Source organism: Elephantulus edwardii, unplaced genomic scaffold (genome assembly GCF_000299155.1).
Source record: "Elephantulus edwardii isolate Elephantulus edwardi_28Jun2011 unplaced genomic scaffold, EleEdw1.0 scaffold00174, whole genome shotgun sequence".
NCBI lineage: Eukaryota > Metazoa > Chordata > Mammalia > Macroscelidea > Macroscelididae > Elephantulus > Elephantulus edwardii.
Window position 1 is genome coordinate 1,807,671 of NW_006399924.1, and position 5,343 is coordinate 1,813,013.

Genomic DNA, 5,343 nt, shown 5'->3' on the forward strand with positions numbered 1-5,343 from the left:
TGAATTTTGCATAATCAATGACTTATTCATTGCAAATATGTTTTTTAAGAGACAACTACTGATGGTATACCACTGCATTCACTTCATCCATATACCAAACTTTAAACATTCCAGACTAACACCTGAAGAAAACAAAATATTTATAGATCCATTGAATGTCTGATATTTACCAATATTTTTATTTGATAATATAAAATGTTGCCTCTCAAAGATTAACTAACAGGATATGAAGTATTTATAAATATTCTTTATTTGGAAGAAAATTTGTTTTTCATATCTCTTTTGAATCAGGTGAATAATGTTCCAGATAAAGTAATATAAAAAAAAAATAAAGTATAATTATACATTGGAGCGTCTAAATTTCTTTCTGTCAATTTATTTCTCCACTCAATATATATATTCACAGCTTTAGTTTGCTTGGCTCCACAGTCAACAGTCTTGGCACCAGCAGCCAGGAGATTAAAAGACGTATTGTGATGGGAAAGTCTGCTGTTAGGGACCTTTCCAAAGTACTGAAGAGCAATGGTGTCTCTCTGTAGACTAAGGTGAGTCTAATACAGGCTATGGTCTTTGCAATCACTTGTTATGCGTCAAAGAGTTGGACAATGACTAGGGAGGATAGAAGAGAATTGATGCGTTTGAGCTGTGGTGCTGGAGAAGAGTATTGATGGTACCATGGACTGCTAAGAAAACAAACAGGTTCATCCTGGAGAGGGTTAAACCTGGCTGCTCCTTGGAGGCAAGGATTCTGAGGCATAGTCTAACATACTTTGGGCATGTTGTAAGGAGGGACCATTCCTTGGAGAGGGACATCATGCATGGCAGGGTGGGAGGGATATCATGCTTAGGAAGGTGGAGGGCAGGTGCAGGAGGGGAAGGCCCTCTATGAGGTGGATTGATTCAGTGACTGGGGTAATCAGGATGGGTATATTGGAGACAGTGCAATTGGCACAGGACAGAGTAGATTTTAGGGCTGTTGTAAATAAGGTCACTATGAGTTGCAAGTGACTCAACAGCACATAACAACAACAATTCAATATGTATTACTTAATAAGTATTGGTAATAATCATATGACCTTTGAAAGTCTCTTTTGCTTAAAAGTCAGGTTTCATAAGGTGCCTTAACTACTTTTGTTTGTGAGTCATTGATTTACTTTTCATAGTACTGTGATATGCTACATAATAATTTTTTTCTTACTTAACTAATCAATAATCTCCATAAGGAATAATTTTGAGTCTTTGTTCCATTTGTTACTTTCTGTTTTTAAAATCTCTGTAGCTAACTATCATTTCTCACATCCCATCCCAAAAGTTTTAGTAGATATTTACTATTGTTTTTTCTTGTACACCATAGTACTGCACTGATTCTGCAGTAATAATAATTACAATAATTAACAGCATATTAGTGACCTATTGTTGTTGCTGCTGTTGTTAGGTGTTACTGAGTCAAGGACAACTCATAGTGACTTTATGAATAGCCAGCCTAAACTCTGCCCTATCCTGTGTCATCCTCATAATTTCTAACACACTAGAGCCCATTGTTTAATTCATCATGTTAATCCATCTCATTGGTAGTCTTCCTCTCCTTAGCTGAACCTCCATCTTTCCAAGCATGATGTCCCTGTCCAAGGAATAGCCTGGTCTAATTATGTGTCCAAAGTATGAAAGATGAAGCTTTATTCTTTTAGCAGACCATGGGATATTCAATACTCTTCACCAACCCAGTTCAAAAGCATAGATTCCTTTTCTGTCATTTTTATTCATTATTTGACTTTCAGATTCATAGGAAGCAATTTAAACTACCACGGCCTAAAACTCATCACGGTATTGTCTCTTAGCTGACATCCTTGCTCTTTAGAATCTTGGAGAGATCCTTGAAAGCAGACTTTTTCAAGGCAGCATGCCTTGATTCTTCATGGCTGTGACCTAGGGGGTTGATTGTGGGTCCAAGTAAAATGAAACCATATATAACTTCAATCTTTCCTCCACCTATAATGATGTTGCCTATTGGTTTAGTGATGAGGAATCTTGTCTTCTTGATACTGAGATATAATGTATATTGAAGGCTGTAATATTTTATCTTCTTCAGCATGCTTTTTCAGGTCTTCCTCACTTTTTGCAAGCAAAGTTGTGGCATATGCATAACACAGGGTGTTGATAATTCTTCTTCTACTTCTGATTCCACATTCTTCTTCATAAAATGCAGCTTCTTAAATTATTTGCTAGACATACAAATTTTGATAGGAGAAAGGATACAGCTCTGAGACACATCTTTCTTCCTTTTAAACCATATTACATTCCCTTTCTCAATTCAGGTAACAGCTTCTTTGTATAAGTATAGGTTTCTCATGAGCACAAATAAGTCTTCTCAGTGTAGACATAATTGGTTATGATCCTCACAATCAAATACCTTTGCAGAGTCAATTAAAAAAAAACAAGTAAACATCTTTCTGATAATCTCTGCTTTCAGTGAAGATTCACCTGATATTAGCAATGATATCCTTTGTACCATCGTCTCTTCTAAATCAAGCTTGAATTTCTGGGTGTTTCCTGTCATTGTACTGTCCTGGTCAATTTTTAATAACCTTTAGTAACATTTTGCTTGCTTGTGATATTAAAGATATTGTTTAATAATTTCCACATTCTGATGGATCTTCTTTTTGAGGAATGGGAACAGATATGGATCTTTTCTGGTCAGTTGGCCAGGTGGCTATTGTCCAGATTTTTTGGAATTCAGAAGACAGGACATATGAGGGCACAGAGCCAGGAATGTCTCTCTGAAAGGGACAGAATAGCACAGTCCCTCATCTCCCCAGAGCAAAAAGCAGATAAAGAGCCCACAGTCCAGCCCCATGGTATTTCTCAAGCCACACCAATGAAAAGAAGTTCATTTATCCATTGCTATTTCAAAGTTGTGGTACTAAGAATGGAGTTTATTAGGGAAGTAAGTTCGAGAGTCGGGAAAGCAAAAAATATCACCTAAAACAAGTCCAAGGTTTAGTCCAAGTTCCAAGTCACAATTTCTCAATAAGTTCAGACTCTGGTTTCATTCAGATCCGTAGTCAAATCCAAATCATCCAGCAAGGTTTATCCCAGGGAAGGCTTATCTCTAAGTCAGTTTCTCCTTCAAGCATCTGGCAAGAACAGCAAAAACCTTTAATTGTGGCCAGCACAAATTCAAGAAGCTTCAGGTTACACTGTCACAGTTTTTCAACAGCAATGCCACAGTCTCTCCAACATCATCACTAGGGTCTCACCAACAGGGTCAGTTCCTATCTCCCTCAAGACTTACCATAACAAGTCTTGCTCCCTTCAAGTCTTGCTGCCCAATGTGGTTATTACTCTTTCTCTTATCCCTGTCCCACATTTGTTGATGATTTCCAAGACCATGCTGATTTGCAAGACTGTGTGTCTGCAGTTAAGGTAGCTGGAGACTAGAGGCTGCTAATGGAAATGGCTAAAAATGGGCAACTTTTAAAATAACACCATTGCCTACCCTCTGGCTTTACTTAGCCATTATTTCTCATTATCTAAAGTATCAGCCTTCTCCTCCTCATCATGTATATTTAGGGAAATACATAAGCCAGTTGTTTTACTCACTTAATCTTTTCATTTTAAATAACCCATTTTTAAGTTGCCCAATCTTATCAAACCTGTACTCTGAGAAAACAAGCATGTCTTTTTCTGTGAAGAATCTTCCATTATAGTTGGATCCATATATATCAACAATGGTTCAGTCTATAGTAAATCATCAGGTCAAAACAATTGACACTAGCACTCAGAATGAAACATCTTCTTTTCATCTGATTGGGTTCTGGTAAACACACCCTCAGCTATCCATGGCTAGGTCCAAACTGGCATCAGCCACAAACTTAGGAATCTACATATTTTCCTGTGTTTGTTTCAGATCAGCAGGTCTCCTTACTTAACTGTAGCTGCACATAGGCCAAGTCAACACACCAGGGATCCCCAGGTCTCCTGCTCCACAAACCAGTAAGTAACTCTTCTTCATTGAACCATTCATCGTGATAGCTGAAGGAACAAGTCCAAACTCTGCCTGTCTCTTCATTACTGCATAAAACAGCACATCTGTCTCCTGAAACACTTCAACTGGTAGTCTGAAGTGCTGAGTTTTCAGTCAATTCCTTCATTGCAGTTTGTACTTCTTCATTTAGTACTACTGGTACTTGACTACATACCACTTTCTAAAATGGTTTGGTGTTGATCAATTTTTTTTGGCATAGTGACTCTGTATATTCCCTCCATCTTCTTTTTAAGAGTTTGCCCATAGACTTCTTCAGTATCACAACGTGATGCTTGAATTTGTTCTTCAGTTCTTTCAGCTTGAGAAAAACTGAGTGTGGTTTTGGTTTTGGTTTTCTAATTCCAGCTCCTTGTGTATTTCATAATAATACTTTGCCTTATCTTCTCAAACCACCTTTTGAAACCTTTAGTTCAGCACTTTTACCTCAGCATTCTTTTCCTGGATTCTTTATTCATTCTAGTGCAAATTTCAGAGTCTCTTCTGACATGTTTTGTTTTGGTCTTTTCTTTCTTCATTGTTTTTACAAAGATCTTTTGCTTTCTCCATGGATGATACCATTGATATCATCCCACAACTCATCTTCTCTTTGTTTATTATTATTAAATGCATCAAATATATTCTCAAAATGGTCTTTAAATTTTAAATTGTTAGGATATTATAAAGGCCATATTTTGGTTCTCATGGACTTATTTTCATTTTCTTCAACTTTCATTTGAACTTGCCTATGAGTAGTTGACAATTTGCTCCATAGTCAGTACTTGCCCTGTTTTTGACTACTGTTATTGAGCTTCTTCAGCATCTTTTTATACAGATGTAGTCAACCTGATTTCTGTATAGTGCATTAGATGAACTCCATGTATATAGTCATCATTTATGGTTTTATTTAAAAGTATTTGCAGTGACTAAATTATTAATTGTAAAAAATTGTATCATAGAGTCCCCAACATCATTTCTGTCACCAAGATCATATTTTCCAAAGTGAGGGGGACCTGAAGCTTTTGTTTCAGAAGATAAAAAACTACAGCCTTCCAAACACTCAAAGAACACAACTGTCAACCAAGAATACTGTACCAAGAAAAATTATCCATCAAATATGAAGGCGAGATCAAGACATACCCAGAAAAACAGAACATAAGAGAGTTTGTAAAAAGCAAGACCAGCGTTTCAGGAAACACTGAGAAATGGTGAAACCACTGTGGAAGGCAGTATGGTGCTTTCTCAAAAAGTTGCAAATAGAGATACCATTTGACCCAGCAATTCCACTACTGGGAATATACCCCAAAGAGACCATAACTGAC